The sequence below is a fragment of the Mus caroli genome, unplaced genomic scaffold (genome assembly GCF_978045245.1).
Source record: "Mus caroli unplaced genomic scaffold, Mus_caroli_1 scaffold_9, whole genome shotgun sequence".
NCBI classification, from domain to species: Eukaryota; Metazoa; Chordata; class Mammalia; order Rodentia; family Muridae; genus Mus; species Mus caroli.
In genome coordinates, this window is record NW_028227264.1 from 98,651,646 (window position 1) to 98,668,996 (window position 17,351).

The 17,351-nt window shown below is 43.8% G+C and overlaps 1 long non-coding RNA gene across 5 annotated transcripts in view; it reads right to left on the reverse strand.

Moving 5' to 3' along the window:
- Nucleotides 1-17,351, reverse strand: part of LOC147002724 (uncharacterized) — a 44,503-nt gene that overhangs the window by 5,263 nt on the left and 21,889 nt on the right. For 4 of the 5 annotated variants that reach the window (XR_015048463.1, XR_015048462.1, XR_015048459.1 and 1 more), the window contains 3 exons: nt 14,108-14,251; nt 11,258-13,012; nt 10,050-10,230 (listed from right to left, as the gene is read on the reverse strand). This is a non-coding gene — a long non-coding RNA (uncharacterized LOC147002724). The remainder of the gene's footprint in view (nt 1-10,049; nt 10,231-11,257; nt 13,013-14,107; nt 14,252-17,351) is intronic. The other variant, XR_015048460.1, reaches the window with a different exon arrangement.

A 17,351-nucleotide genomic window follows, 5' to 3' on the forward strand; every position in this document is an offset into this window, starting at 1 on the left:
AGACAGTGAGCAGTCAGTCGCAGGTTAAGCTGAGCAGCGGGGGACTGAGACAAGATGTTCCAGCTCAGGCATGGAAGACAGCAGAATGACTTTCAACAGCTATCGGGAAGATTCTTCTGGGAGGGAGACACAGCCAGCAAGCACACAGAGTCTGCGTTTGGGACATGACTGGCATCGGTGTATGGGGAACAACCCAGAAGCTGGCGTGTCTGTAAGCAGAGCCGGGGGGGGGGGGGGGTGCGGGGGGGCAGGGAAATGAGGCCAGTGGAAGTTGTTGTCGGCTGAGGCTGACGTCACGATTTCCTTCCTAGTAATGGGAAGCTGCCTGCACCTGACTTTGCACAACAAAGTAACAAGGTTGGGATTTTGAGTTCAATATCCTCAGAGAACTGATCCTGGCTCTGTCACTAATAAAACCTACATTCAGGTGGTTGTTATATGTTTCAAATGACAAAGCCAAGTGGCCCTACTCAGATTGGCACATCTACATCCTAAACCTACGCCTCTTGGCCAAGAACACTGTCTTCCTTCCCAAAAGACCCGTGGAGAACAGGGCTCACCAAATGCCAGGAGAGCAAGAGTTTCTGAGTAGGAGGTCAGATTTCTCTGCCAAGGGCAACAGTAAAATCTCTGTCACAGTCATTCCTTATGTATGAGTCCTTCCAGCTTGAAGAGAGCCTCTGCCCTCACCCACCCCTCTACCTGCTGTGTAATATCAGTGACTAAGAAGTGTGTCACCAAAGAACTAGCCGGCCAGACCTTAAAAATCTAGAGATTCTGTCCTGGACATGTCAGCTTCCAGCCCTCATGACCCTTAAAAAGGAAACTGCCTTTTCTTAGGGCCTAATAGATGTTTTAATCTTTGCGTGTGTGCCCATGTGTTCACGTGTAAGGGCTGGTGTACTCCTGCTATGGTCCCAGTGTAGAGATCAGATGGCAACTGTGGTTGTCAGTCCCTTGTTCTGCCACAATGTATACCAGACCAGCCGGCCTGGGAGTTCCCATGTCTCCCATGGGAGCATCACGCTTACTAGTGTTGTTCTAATGTATTTTGAGGCCAAGGAAAACCAACCCAGCCAAGATGAAGCAAATCCCAGATCACTCCATCTTTTTCAAAATATTCTTTCTTCTCCTCACTGTGACACAGGTAATCAGTCCCTGACTCTTCCACTCCCTGAACATCTCCTCTGAACAGAAGACTCAAGCCTGGCTCTGCCCACACTCTCCATTTCTGCTCTAGAAGACAGTATTCTAACACCTAAGACCTCTTCGCCACTGCCACCTTTTTTTTTTTTTTTTTTACCGTCTTACTCTGTTTTTACTATGATCACTGGTCCAGTTTACAAGCAGGGATCCTAAAACACAAGGTTAACCATTTAAAGACACCTTTTAAATAACCAATTGTAATCTCATATTAAGTCCTAACTGAACTTAATATCATTACATCCGGGACACCAAAGACAACTGTGCCCAAGGCAGATAAATTCTTAGGAAACCTCCATTTCTGAAAAATAATAAATGAATCAGCACGCGTGACATCTTGCTTCGCCCTCAGCAGTGTATAGCTCTGTTGTACAGAGAGCCCTTTTTTTGAGGAACATCGGAAGGTAATGGTTTCTGTTTGCTACGAGCGTACGAGGTTGAAGTTGGTCATTCGTTGACCTAACAAACACTTGGAACAGCTTGCAGGGAAAGCTGATTAAAGGTAAAATGTGTCTCCCTGTCTCCCAGTCTCCCGGACTGAATGCTTCCATTAAGGTTTGAATATCCTTCTTGTTCCTTTAAGCCACGGCGTGCAGCCAAGTCATTAACTTTCTGATAGCCTGTCCTCCCTGTGCTATCTGCTCCAGATCTTGACTTGGTGAGTCAGGTTGCAGAGCTGCCTTGATGGAGACAGAAATGAACAAGCATGTAAGTATTAAGTCTGAAAGGCCTAAGCAGTTCCCCTCCTCAGAAAAAAAAACAAAAACACAAAAAACAAAAAATGAAGGAGCCAAACCTCACAAAGCTATTGTTCACTTCTGTCAAATGCCTGGCCATTTCTGCATTGTCTTCTTACTCCAATTTTTACAATTTAACCAACAGCAAAAATGACCTTTTCTGTGCTCAGCACTGTAAGTTTTGGTATGTGTATAAATTCATGTAGTTCCCATTACAACCGAATCATGAAAGTACACATTTCTGGGCTGGGTGGGATGGCTCACACCTGTAATCCCAGGAGTCCAAAGGCTCAGATTAGTGCATCAGTAGTTTAGGCTAAACACAGTGAGACCCTGCTTCAAACCCAAAGCCCCAAACAAGCAAAACAAAAGCATCCTTTGAGTCTCCCCTTCTGAACTCTGATGGGGAACCCCACTTCCATCTACTGCTTAGCTTTACTGTTCAGACTTCTAGAGACATTTTCGTAAGTTGAATCCACCCGGGAGTCTGGCTCCTTACACTGGGTCTAATGACTTTGAGACTCATCCAAGTTTCTGCGTGATTCAATAGCTGGTTCTGCACAGTGCAGAAGAGAATTCCATTGTTGAGATGTTCCACTGTTTGTCTCTCCATTCCACTCGGAGGACATTTGTATTTACATCGTTTCCTATTTGGGGTGACTATGAATAGAACCAGTTATAAACATTTATGAACAGTTTCTTTCGGGGTGTACTTTTGGTAACATTTGTTTCTAGATGTGGTGATAGATACATGTTTAAGCTAACTTTACTTAAGAACTGTGCTCTTGTTTTTCCTCTAGTGCCTGGATACTTTGCACTCAAGGCAGCAGAGCACTAAGTTCTACCCATTCTGTCGCTGGGGTTATTTGACCTTTCCATATTTTTAATTTTTACCACCCCTACAGATGCGTTGTGATTTTTAACTTACCTTTCCTTAACGACTAATGGAATTGCCTTTTCATGAGCTATTTTCCACCAACACATGCCCTTCTTTCATCCACTCTACAATTTGACTGTTCCTCGCTGCTCAAGTTTGAGGGATGGTCACATGTTCTGGTTAAGAGTCTTTTGTTAGAAATGTGACTTTTAATTATTTTCCTCCCCATATCTGGCTCTTCTTTCCATGCTCTAAAAAGTCTTTTTAGCAACTTTTTCATTTGATGAACCCTATGGATTTCTTCTTTTAAAGTTCAGAACTTTATGCTGTAAATTTTTTCACCTTTACATGTGTGAGATGCATGCCTGTTTGCATGTGTGCAGGTTCACGTGTGCATGCTTTTAAGCGTCTTCCTTGACTGCTCTTCACATTAGTTATTGAGGCAGTATCTCTCTTTAAACTCGGAGCTCACCTACTCACCACAAGCTAGCCAGCTTGCCCTGGGACCAACTGTATCCCCCATGAAGTGCTGAAATGGGGCCGCATTTAAGTGGTTGCTGGAGATCTGTAGGACAGGTCCCCTGCTCATGCCCCAAGCTCCTCTGTATCCCCCTGAGCCTTTTCCCCATGTCCTGACTCAAGCTTTTTGTGTCATGGCAAAACTCTTTCCTCAGCTACAAGTCGTGAAAGACTTTAAATTTGTTTTCTTCTAAAGGCTTTACGGGTGTGTGTTAAATATATTTTTGTTTGTTTGATTTGCTTTTGCCTTGAGAGAGGATCTCAAAAGGTATCCCAAGTGGGCCTGAAACTTATGATCCTCCTGCCTCAGCCTTCTAACTGCTGAGATTACTGGCATATACCACGTTCACACACATTTATAAATTTTGCAACTGTGTCTATAATCTATGTGGGGTTTTGTTTTATTCTTTAGATGAGTAACATGGTTGGATTACATTGGCTGGTATTTGATGGTGTTCAGTGTTGCAGTCACAGGATGAATTAATTCCACTTGATGTGTGAACTGGTTGACTGTTGTTTGTTTGTTTGTTTCTTGGGGGTTGTTTGATTTTTCAACTTGACTCTAGTAGAATGAAAGGGAAAGAAAGAAACACACTTGAGACAATGCCTCCAATAAGCCTGACCAGTAGACAAACTTGTGGGGCATTTCCTTCATTAGCAGTTGAAGGGGGCGGGCCCAGCCCATTGTGGGTGGTGCCACGCTGGGCAGCTAGTCCTGGATACCGGAAGAACGCAGACTGAGCAAACGATGTGGAGTAAACAGTATTCTTCCATCTTCTGCTTTAATTGCTTCTGTGAGTTCCTGCCTTGGTTCCCCCAAGTAGATTGAAGCCCAGAATATATAAACCAAATAAGCCCTTTCCCCACAAGCTGCTTTTGGTTATAGTGTTTATCTTAGCTTAGGGTTTTACTCTGTGAACAGACACCATGACCAAGGCAACTCTTATGAGGATAATGTTTAATTGGGGCTGCCTTACAGGTTCAGAGGTTCAGTCCATTATCATCAAGGTGGAAGCATGGCAGCATCCAGGCAGGCATGGTGCGGGAGGAACAAAGAGTTCAACATCTTCATCTGAAGTCTGCTAGCAGAATACTCACTTCCAGGCAGCTAGGATGAGAGTCTTAAAAGCCCACACTCACAGTGATACACCTACTCCAACAGGGCCACACCTCCAAATAGTGCCATTCCCTGGGCGGAGTATATTCAAATCATGACAACAGGAACCCCTAACTAAGACAGTGCAGTGTGCTCTTACTGTGTACTGTTAGATTTTATCTTCTAGAGGTACTGGATCTGTGTTTTCATCATGAAAATCAGTCTGGAGGTTTTCTCCATGCCTTTAGTTTCCTTATCAAGGTAATGGTGGTCCCTCTAATGGGCTGCAGGACAATATTTTTTACTCTCCTGCTTTCCAGAGAAGAGTCTGTAAAGTTAGGTCATCTCTTCTGTATTACAGGTTTGGTAGACGTTACCAATAAAACCATTTGTAACTAGAAACTCCCTGATTCTTTTTTTAGGTTTCTTAACTAAGAATTAAATTTTCTTTAAATGTTATAGGACTCTTTAGGTTATCTGTCTCCTCTTAAAAGGATATTGACAGTTTGGTTGTTTTTTTTTTTTTTTAATAAACTGATATACTTTTCTGTCACATAAATATTTATAGTATTCTTTTATTATTCTAATATTAAAATCTATGGCGTTTGCAGCAGTATTTCATTTCATATCTTATATTGGTAAGAGCTGCGTTCTTTTCAGTCTACCATTTACGGATTAAGAATGTTCCTGATCTATTGACTTCTGTGGCTTTTCTGTTTGCAGTTTCACCAGTTGCACCCCTTGCCGTTTCTTATTTCTTCATTCTAATTGCTTTGAGCCTATTTTGATCTCCTTTTTGTAGCCTCTTGAATTAGACATTTAGATAATTGATCTGAAACTTTTTTCTATTATAAGTTTTCAGTGCTATCAACACCCTCTAAGTGCCACTCCATCCGAGGCTCACACGTTTCAATACACAGACCAGCTTTTCAGATTGACTTAGAATCAATATTTTATCAGTTGAAGCGGAATCCAGAAGTCTTGCCCTGCTTTGTGTAGTTTCTTATTTATTACATCTGTGGTCCCTGAAAACCCCGTTACCTTTAATTCCTGATGTCAGTCATCAAGCATGCTCACTGCCATGGGTAGAAGGTGGTGCTCTAAGGTGTTCGTCATGCCTGCTCCCCTTGTTTATGAATTTCTTCCCAATTTCATTTCAAATCTGTCTTGAGAACTTTCTCAGTCGTTCTTCTAGGGAATGCTTGATGCCAGTGAATCCCTCAGTTATTCTTTGTGTGAAAAATGCCTTTATTTTTCTTAATTCCCAAATGATATTTTTATTGATTACAGATCTCTTGTTTAGTCAGGTTTTTTTCCCTGTTTGAAATGATTTTGTTGGGCTGGGAGATAGCTTAGTCAGTAAAGCACTCGCCTTGCACACAGAAAGACCAACAGCCTATCCTGACTCCACTTGAAGGAGCCAGGAGTGCTGCTGTGTTATAATCCAAGTTGGCTTTCCTCTGTGGCCCGCCATCACCCCAGTCTTCACATGCTGCATTCTTTAGGATTATATTCTGGATATTTTCAATCTTTTTAAAAGTTGTTTATTATTATTTATCATCATCATTATCATCATCATCACCACCACCACCATCATCATCATTAATGTGTGTATGTGGTGTGCATTATGTGTGAATGTGAGCATCCATGTATGAAGATCACAGGACAATTTTCCGGAGTCAGTTCTCTCCTTCCACCATGGGATCCTGGAATCAAACTCGGGCCCTAGGCTTTCACTGTAAGCACCTTTTCCCACTGAGCCATTTTGCCAGTCTGACTTGATGTTTTCGATTTTATGTTATGAAATTTTAGACCTTATGTAAGCCCTATGAAGAATATTGATAGCTTTGTTTTAACAGGCAGTTGGCGTTGAATTTACACGTTCCAACCAACCATCTATGAATATGATTCCAATGTCAACTTAAGTTTCAAAACCTACGGAGTCCTATTCAGATCTATCTTTAGCCAATGTGCAGGCAATGATCTAGGCTGTCTAGCATCCAGGTCATATAGTCCTGTTGCTCAGCAATCAATGTCCACGTGATTTAACATCAATTCAAGGGCGAGATCACAAGTTCATGAGTAGTTTTCAGGAGCCACCGCGATCCAAGCTCCCAGTTTCTGACTTGATTGGCGATGCCTGCCTTCCCAGGGGTCCTCTCTTGGTGCACTTGGTTGAGAAGCTGTGGTTTGCTAGGCGTGTGTTATTTTGCATTTCCTGTTTCCTGCAATTCTCTCCGCACCTCATGCCAAGTCCTGAGAGAACACAGAGCAAGAAAAGAAGCAGCCTCTTGGTGCCACAGCTAACCCTAACCTGCAGAGGATAGCCTCTCTCGGAGCTTTGGCTCCTAGAGCAGCCGCAGAGGTAGAGCTTCTTGGGAAACCAAAGTAGATTAAAGGGAAGGAAAGATAAACGCAATGGTTTCCGCTGACCACTCTGGTACCTGGAGTTGGCTTTCCCATCATTTTTTAGCCTGAGCGCCTGATCCCTGCTTATGCCTAAGAGTCTGCTTCTGGCTTCATGAAACCTTCAGTTCATTCCAAGAAATGCCAAACAGAGGAGGTGTTAAGTGGTCATTTTGGTTTTCTTTTCAACCTTCCTGTTACTATTTACTTATTCCTTTTTTCCCTTCCTTTTTAAACATTTATTTATTTACTTACTTATTTATTTATTTAGGCAGAATCTTGCTATCTACCCCAGACTGGCCCAGAACTCACTATGTAACCCAGATTAGACTCAAATTGGCCATGTTCCTGATTCAGCCTTCAGGGTTATGGGATTATAGGAATGTGGCACCACACCCCACTTGGTACTAACTTTTCGGAGTCCTCAAGTGTCCCACACATTTCTGCCCGGTTCTAGGTCTCTACTCAGTGGGAGAAACGATGCGTATCCACTATACTAGAGTTAGAACCCCTACCATGAAAAAGAAATCCCATTAAGAGGGAAAAAATTTAAAAAAAAAAAGGAGGAGGGGGGGGATGCAGTTTCTTAGCCTAGATTTCCTCCCTAAATGGGAGTTTAGACTTATTAATTCTCAGAAGAGAAGAAGAAATATACGTACGCGTGGGTGGATGAGGTGGGACTATCATGTAGTCACACGGAACATTTTGGAGCCAAAGAAAAAGAGAAAGTCTTTTGAGCATTACTGTTACAGGCTTCTGTTTTACCCAGTACCATCTGCGGCAGAGGAAATCGGAAGCGAAAGTCAAAAATTAAAATAAGTTGTGGAATCAGGCAAAGACTAAAGAGAGCTTGACTGGGCAAGCTAACACAGACTCCGGAACGGGAGAAGCACAGTTCACTCGCTGAGGGACTTTGTCCCATCTCCAAGACGGGCTTGGAGGAATTTCCCTTTTCCATTTACCCTGCGCACAGCCTACCACAAAGAGCAAGACTTGAGTTTGCCGAAGCCTACGCTTGAGACAGAAATAGAATCCTTTCAAGTACTAAGAGGACCAAGATAGGCCACTCTGCAGGCTTCTTGCTTGCTTGTTTTTGTGGGGTTTGGTTGCTTATTTGTCTACAGCCATCCTTGACATCCTTGCCTTTGGGCTTTGCAAACCCCTCGTGTGGGTTCTTGCTTCTCTGCGTTCACGTGCTTAGGTCACCGAGAGAGCCCGACCTCCACACAATGTGCTACTGTGTTAGCTGGCTGGCTTCAGTCTAAATGTATTAATTTGGCAGTGGGTGGGGGGAGGGCTGGAAAGAGGGATGTGTTTGGGGACATTTTCAAAGTCAAAGTTTGATTAAAATAACAATAATACAAGGCCTCACATAGAGACTCTTTTGAGAATCTCGGTTTCGCAAGTCCTTTCCTTTCCACGTCTTTTTAAAGGAAACCTGACCTATTTCCAGCGAGGTGAGAAACACTGTTTTCCCACTCCTTCAGGGCTACGCAGTGAGGAGAGGATCGCTGGGTATGGTTTTTAAGAGGAGACAATATTAATCCTACATGAGAAATTATACTTACTTTGAAATCCTTTTTGTTTGTTTGTTTTGTTGTTGTGGTTGTTTGCCTGGAACCGACCGTCCCTGAAAGCACACCTAGCAAGAAGGCGATGCTTACTCAATGTACAAAGTCACTCCTGTCGGGAACCTGGCACAGCAGAGAAGTTTGAACTTTGGAAGCTGAGTTCCAGTCAGTCTAACTGCCCACCAGAGTACAGGCATGTTGTGGGTTGCAGATCAACTGGTCTTCGTTTTTCTTCACACTGAGCTCCAAGCTCATCCATTTCAATTACTAAATTAAGTGGTGTCTTTCCCAGACCTGAGAAAGTTAACTCATTCATAACCAGCATGTATTAAGCTGTGTGTTCTGATCAAGGCATTTTTTTTTTTTTCTGGATCTATGTACCAGGAATAGAGAAAGAACAAGAGAACTCCCTGCCTCAATTCATTTCAAAGAGGAGTCAAAGAGTAACCAACCAGACAGAAAGACATAATGCAGTGACAGGAAGCAGCGAGGAGCATACAGAGACAGTAGATAGATAAGGAGGAGAGGGAAGTCTTTTAGGATGATATGGTGGGCTATAAGTAGAGGCATTACAAAAATACAGCCAATCCGGCACAGTGGCTCGTCCATTTAATTCCAGGCCTTGGGAAGGCAAGAGAAGCGGATTGTGACTTTGAGGCCAGCCTACATTATACCATGTCCCCTAAAAGAGGCAGTGGGCTACTCAAAGTAGACCCACAGTGAAGGATCCTAGAAGGCAGAGAGGCTAAATAACAAAACGAGTTGATCCAGATGGTGTTGGTAAGAGAGAAGGGGCATGTGCAGTGTGTGTAGATTGTGGGCTCCAGTGCCAACTCAAATAGACGCTACCTTGCAGCATCTAGCTCCCAGTAGTCCTTGAGCATCCAGAAAGGAGAGAAAAGTAAGTATATTTCAGACACTGGGAACCTCTAATAACTCAAACGATAAGAGATTTAGCCAGCCCCCAGAACCTTGAAAACAATTCACTCAACAATTTGCAATAATTAGGAAGGGACAGGTACTGTACAATTACTCATAATTGTGCCCTGGCATGAAACCTGGAAAAAATGTCCTTGGACTTATGTTCGTAGGAGAAAATTATTACAGCAGAGAATGCTGTTAAACCAACTGCTCTTGTGGCCAGTCTGGAACCTAGCACAGGACTGGCTGACCTTTCTTTGTGAAGTACTGGGTGCTCTTGTTGTTGTTGGTGGTGGTGGTTGGTTGGTTTTGTTTTGTTATGTTTTTTCAAGACTTCTGTGTAGCCCTGGCTGAACTGGCACTAACTCTGTAGACCAGGCTGGTCTTAATCTCAGAGATTCACCTGCCTCCAGGGGGCTAGGATTAAAAGCAGGTGCCATCATGCTCAGCTGGGTGCTGTTCTTAAAGTACTGTAGATCTTAGTTTTTTATTCTCTCCCTGTCTTTATACTCTCTTCTTTGTTCTACTTTACCAAGCTTCTTCTAAGTCAAATAAAAATAGTCTCTATAACTCTTGATGAGAAGTTTGCACTTGCATCCACATACTGATTCTGAACTCTAGGCTCATTAATTCTGACCTAACTGACGCTTTGTTTTCTTCACAAAGAAGACAGACATCTCAAGCCCAATGTATCCAAATGTATTTCTAGGCTCCCTCACCTGAGTCAATGACAGCTTCACCTGTTTAGGGCGAGAATCAGAAATCAAGTACTGTTCTCTCTCCCAATCTCATGTGGTTGTTTGAACAGGAATGGCTCCCATAGGCCTCATAGATTTGAATGATTGGTCACCAGGGAGTGGCATGGTTAGGAGGTGTGGCCTTGTTGCCGTAGATGTGAACCTGTTGGAGGAAGTGTGTCACTGGAGAATGCCTTTGAGGTTTCAGAAGCCCAAGCTGGGTTCAGTCTCTCTCTCTTTCTCTCTCCATCTCCCCCTCCCCCTCCCTCTCTTCTCCTCCCTCTCTCCTCTCTCTCTCTCTCTCTCTCTCTCTCTCCTTCTCTCTCTCTCTCTCTCTCTCTCTCTCCTTCCTGCAGATCTTGATATAGAACTCATAGCAACTTCTCCAGCACCATGTCTGCCTGCACACCACCATGCTTCCTACCATGATGATAATAGACTAAACCTCTGAACTGTAAGCCAGCCCCAATTAAATGCTTTTTTTAAATAAGAGTTGCCATGGTGTCTCTTCGAAGCAATAGAACATGCACTGTGATATCTAATAGACAATCTTTCAACAAATATCATTGGCTCAATCTTAAATTTCTTCAGTCGATTCTTGGCACATTCCCTTGCACCAGTCAGATCTAAGTCACCACTTTTTTTATACAGATTATTAAAACAGCATCCTTGGGGTTGGAGAAATGGCTCATTAGTTAAGAGTTTTTGCTGCTTTTGCAAAGGAAGTGGATGAAATTCTCAGCACCCACAAGATGGCTCATAACCATCTGTAACTCCAGTGCTAAGGTATCTGATGCCCTTTTCTGGCCACCATGGGCACACACATGGTATACATACATACATGCAGGCAAAGTATTCATAAACATAAAATCAAATTTTTAAATCTTGAAAAATAAATACAAATCAGCCTCTTGTCCAGACTGTCTTGTTCCTCTGGGGTCTGTTTTAAAATTTTTCCCTCCTTGGATACATGTATCCTTCAATGGACACAAGCATCCTTCAATGGATAAGTGCATCCTTCAATGGATATGTGTATCCTTCAATGGATAAGTGCATCCTTCAATGGATATGTGCATCCTTCAATGGATACGTCATTTAATACCACTCCTTTTCTCAGATTCCTGCCATGGTAACTTTATTAGCAATTTTTCTCATTACTTTTTGTCAATACCTGACACAAATCCACTTACAGGAAGGAGGATTTATTCTGGTTTGCAGTTTAAGAAGAAATTCATTCCATCACAGCATGGCAGGGATGGCAGCAGAAACGGGAGGCAGCTGATCACATCGCGTCAGGAAGCAGAGAGAAGGCAGGAAGTGATAACGCACTATACAACCTCAATGTCCCACACTAGTGACCCACTTCCTGCAACAAAGGTCCACCCCCTAAAGGTTCCATCACCTTCTGAAATAGTACCATCAGCTGGAGATCAAGTGTTCAGACATATGAGTTGAAAATAAAAAACTGAATTGTTACAACAGCCTACAATTGTCTTCTCCTTTATTGGGCATCTGACATCATATCGATTCCACACCCCTTACTGACTTACCCTAACCATACTAGCCCATTTGCCTGAACCTTGGTCCCCTGCCTCCACATTTGTTCTTCTCTGGCCATGCCACGGTTCATTTCCTCTCTATCACAGCTTTGCCTAAGGACCACTTTCTAGGTGACTGCTGCCAAACATCTTAAAACTACAACCGTCCCCCAAAGCACCCTGTATCTCTTTTACCTGCTTTATTTTCCTGACTAGCTCTTATTCCCTTCTAATGCACTTTGTAATTTGCTTGTTGGTTGCTGTTAATTGACAGTCTCCTTTCACAAGGAATCAGCTCCACATGACGAGGAGTTCTGTCTCTTATTGCTCACTCGTGGAATCTCAACTGTCTAGATGATTGTCTAACATATAGTAGGTGTTTGTGTGTGTGTGTGTGTGCTCCATCTGTATGTACACCTGCATGCCTGAAGAGGGCATCCGATCCCAGGACAGTTAGCTATGAGCCATCACGTGAGTGCTGGGAATTGAACTCAGGACCTTTGGAAGAACAGACAGTGCTGTTAATGACCAAGTCATCTCCTCTAGCCATGCGAATAATTGGTTAGTGAATGGATTATTGCTTTTATATCTCACTCTCCCTGCTGTATAGGTAGGTTGTATTTAAGGCAAGTCCTTGTGTTCTAAGCAGTCAGTGAATAGCTCTGGCAGACTGGGTGATTCAGCTGCAAGAATCTTGTGCAGTAAACCATGAAATTTCTCATCTAGTTTCTGTTTTATGGAAACATTTAAAGAAAGGTCATCATATACAGAGAATACATTTCATTGTGTCATATGCAATACTTATATACAAAATCATACATATCATAAGCATAAAACTTGTAATTTCACAAAATAAAGCCACTCCTATAACTTTTCAGGGAGAAAACATGTGAGCGATCATAAGCGCGCGCGCGCACACACACACACACACACACACACAAATATTAAAGACTTCCTAGGAAAAATCAGTTAGACACAGATCTTAGATATGTCTACTTCTCGACTTCTGGTTTATTTAATAAAGACTGTAAGATATTTATCTTAAATATGTCGAGATATGCTAAGATAATCTCTCATTGCCTTGTTAGCATCTTTTAAAAAAAGTTGAAGCTTTTGTGTTCATGAGGATTTTTCTCACAGTGAAAGGGAGGCTCGCTAAGGAATCATTTCACTCTAACTTAAGGGTAAGGAACTGCGCATGTGTGGGCGAGCCGTTGCTCCGCCTCTCCTCACCTCTCCCGCTCTATTTTCGGCACTTCTTTGCATAAGCAGATGACTCAGGCTTCTTGCCGCTTCCCAACTTTCCCTCCAATTATGACTCTGATGTCATGGGGAATTTCCCATGACCACTTGATGAGGAAGAAGGGGGCACTGCCGGATTTCAGAAGGTATCTCTCTGGGTTGGTCCTGAAAGTCAGAAGGAACCCTTGTCATGAACAAGGGTTATGGTTAGTCACATAGGAGATAATTTGTGGTTTCCTGAGATAGGGACATTTACAGAGAGTGGCGAGTGAGTTGGTCTGTTTATCCAAGGCTTGGAAGATTGCTATCAAGATCATCTGAAAGCGAGGGTGATGACCTTCTAAGAGGCTGTTTGAGGCTCCTACTGGTCTCCCAGAGGACATGTATACAGAAGGCTAAAGAAGGTGGCAGCTATGATGGTTTCTTGACTTGCTGTCAGTGAGTCTCTCCCAGCTTCCATATTCTGAACAGTTGTAGACTCAAGACACTCTCTCTCTCTCTCTCTCTCTCTCTTAAATTTTATTTATTTAATGAATGAGTGTTCTGGTGCATATATATCTACAGGCCAGAAGAGGTCATCAGATTCCTTATAGGTGGTTGTGAGCCACCATGTGGTTTCTGGGAATCAAACTCAGGACCTCTGGAAGAGCAGCCAATGCTCTTAACCACTGAGCCATCTCTCCAGCCCTAGACTCAAGACTCTTAGGCTGAAACTTAATCACCAGTATGGTGGCATTAGAGGTGGAACTGTCGGAATATGATTAGTTCAGGGAGGCATTGCCCTCACAGAATTAGTGGTATGACAACAGAGAGCCTCCCAACACTCAAGGTACCAGCTGTATTATCTGTGAGCCAGGGAATATAGAATCTCATTAAGCTCAGAATCTCTTGCCCTCTTGAACTGTGAAAAGTATGTTTCTGCACCCATAAGCCATGTAGCTTGTGACATTTTGTTACAGCAGTCTGAAGCTCCTGCTTCCTGACCTGCTTGAGTTCCAGTCTTGACTTCCTTTGGTGAACAACAGCAATGTGGGAAGTGTAAGCTGAATAAACCCTTTCCTGCCCAACTTGCTTCTTGATCGTGATGTTTTGTGCAGAAATAGAAACCCTGACGAAGACAGCCTGTCTTCTGAAGTGGTCAGATCAACAGCCAACATAGACTCTGGAAACCCAGACATGAGTATGGATGGGCGCAGTTCCTCTCACCATTGCCCTTAATATTTCACTTGGAGAGCGTTGTTTCCTTCTTGGAACACTCACCTTGTGGTCTGAGGTCCTTGTATAACGTGGAGAGTCTCCACCAGCAAACACGAGGCTGTTCATCCCCTTGATCAAGGGCAAACGATGGTGTGTCTGAGTATGCCAATGTGTTTGCCTTTTCTTAAGGAGAAACGGGAAGTGTTGCTACAAAATAAGAGTGGCACTATTTAAACTCATTATACTGGGAGCCCAATACACACAGTGAACAGGCAACTGCAGAACCAATAGAGATTCCTGGGGATGGAGGGGCGGGGTCAGGAATCCATGACTATTGGATTAGACCTGCCCAGATGTGGGCCTCTGGTGGGTTATTTTATTTTCGCTGTTTCCTTCTCTCTCTTGCTGCCTTATGCCCTGCTAACGACTGATAGTGCAGTTCAGGTTCCAAAAAAGAATCTGACTGGCCTCCATCCCCATCAGGGTTGGGAGATGATGAAGCCATTTGCCTTGTATTTAGGACCCGTGTTTCTGGAGCTAAAAGAGGGACCAGAATGATGGCTGAGGGACAACAGCTTAGCCTGAGATCGTTATTCTTAGCCATGTTCTCTGCATTGTCCTGTAGAGCTCTGTGGCCTGGGACGCTGACCTCCATTAGGGCCGCTGTTGCACTTGCTTTTGCTCATTCTCTGCCAGGAGACCCTGGCATGGGGCCAGAGAGCAGAGGAGAACAAGGCCGGGTATTCTGATGCCCTCCTCTTCTGTCATCTTTGCCTTGCCATGGGGCAGGCAGTGTTACAGCTAGCATGGCACCCCAGAGGTCAGGACTTATGCCTAAGTGACACCTCAGTAATGTCACTTCTGTGCTAACAGTGCCCACAGCTCTGTAAGTTGTCCCTGTGTGAAATGCTCTTCAGCTAGGCGCTTTGAGGGCTCCGCGTTCCTTTCCAATACTTCATAGATCAGCAGGTAAAGCTGCTGAGAGGAGGGTAGAGGTCAGTTACTGTGGGAATACAGAGAAGTCTGAACAGGCCAGAATAAAACGCATGTTCACATCCTGAAACTGTCCAAGGCAAAAACAATGATCATTATTGATTGGACCTCATTTTTCCCCCATTATCAGTGAGAAAAATCTTATGACATTGGCTCATGGGCACCAAAGTTAAGGGATTTTCTAGGACGAAGTCGATCAGTGCTAAAACTGGAACAAACTGGAACTGCTACCTTAATCTGTAGCTATTATCAGGACCTTGTAGCCCTGCCCTGCTATTGCAATGGAGGGACTATTTTAAGTAAAAGAATGCTGGTCTGGCACCAGATTCCCTCCCTATTCATCCACAGTCAATCGCTGATGTCATTTGTCCCAGCATTCTTTAAGTCCCCATCCTTGCAATCTGAGAGTCTCTTTTAACATATGGGTCAGGTACCCACTATCAATCCATCCGTTAGCACACCCAGTGAGAGACTCTCTGAGACTCTTGAATTAGAACTTTGGCCTCAAAGTCAGAAACTGGATTGGACCAAGTGAACCTTCCAGAACCTCTCTTGCTCCTACAGCTTTGGTCATTGCTGACATATTTGTGGCTAGCCTTCTGGGTTCCCTTGGGCTTGGGTAAGCCCCAGATTTGCGTGCTCTGTCTCCTGCTGAAAGAGTGCCAAAGACTGGCCATGTGTCAGAAGAAATACAGCACACACCCCTGCAATATGAACAATCTGCCGGGCACTCTTCTCTAGGTTCTTTGTACATTTTTTGTTCTTGTTAGATGTATTTTCTATTTTCTACAGACACAGCCCTGACTTTGTTATGCCCTTGAAGACAGGGAAATTTTTTGGCCCGAATGACTAACCCAGTAGCATAGGAGCGAGATAGTACAGGGCACAACCGTATGTGCGCGCACGGTTTGAATGCAGGCTCGCCTCATCTCTGTAATGTTATTATTTTCTACCTACTTCAATGACTTAGTGGAAATCAGGAACTTAGCAAACAGCAGATACTTAGTTCTGGCTTTGTTTGCTGCACATCAGTCCCGGTGTGGTGAATATAAGTGCAAAGGGGGAACATCTCTATCCCAGACCCCCAATCCCTTTATTCTTTTCCTCCAGACTCCATTGCCTAGGCAAAAGCTCCTTCCTTGCACCCATGGCAATCTACGTTCGCCTCCTGAAGGAGTGAAGTCCGGGAGCGCCCTCTAGAGGACAGCGGGGCTCAAAACCTCTGCTACATTACCGCTCACAGGATGTCTGCTGTGGTTTTATTTGTCCCTCCAAAGGTTGGTACCTCCTCTGTGTTCTGTTTGTCCTTAGAGATCCATTTCCATTTCTTTCTGCTTTGTTCTGGACCCCAGGCTGGTGACCTTCCTTTGCCACCACCTCTTAGCTTGATTTTAACCAGTAAAAGTCACCCGAGATGCATCGTTGAGACACTGTTTCTTGCAACTCCTCCAAGCCCGGCTGTTAGGGGTAGGTGGACAGTGCTCCTCTACTCAACCCCACAGCTGCTCCCATGCAAACCCGCATGTTCTACCATGCCTGGCTCATCGGTGTCAGCTCCCCGGACACAGAAATGACTTCCTGATGAGGCTAGCTAGCCTCGCGGTGGAAGTTCTGTCTTCAGCCTTGTGTCCCTTAGTCCTGGCTGTGCCCTTCTTGGTAAATTTCCTACTAGCCAGTCGGAGTAGGCTTTATTTTCTGGTCCTGCTGGGTTCTACTGATACTGTATGCAAAATCTTTGACCTAAGTCTTTTCTCTCTCCTACCTCCCCAATACCCTGTGAGCAATAAACCAATTACTGAAGTTTGCACAATGTAAGCATACTGTGTATATCTTAGGATTCTCTCCAGAATGCCTCCAGCAGGCAGGCCCTACTGTCTCTTGTTCAATTCCTACATAACCTACTTTCCCTCTACCTAGCTCCAATTCACTCTCTAATTAAAGCCTTCCACTGAAAGGCTGCTTCTAACCAGGTCTTCCTAAACTTTGGTACACGTTTTTTGTTGTTTGTTTGTTTGGTTGGTTGGTTGGTTGGTTTTGTTTTCCTTATGTGCTTGGCATCTATGCAATTTCTATCCTATGAAGTAGCTGTCATATATTTGTCTTCACCTTTGCTTTAGTCTCTAGGAAGATCTTAGGTGGTTTAATTACATTCTGTGACTAGATTAATTAATAATGCCTAATTCAACCCACACACATCTCCTGAACCATGGGAATTTCTTCACACGTGTTCTGCTCAGCACTTTTGTTATATGGTTGGGGAAGGGATGTTGTCCCCTCCAACATGAGGGGGCACACCCTGTCACTGGGAACCACC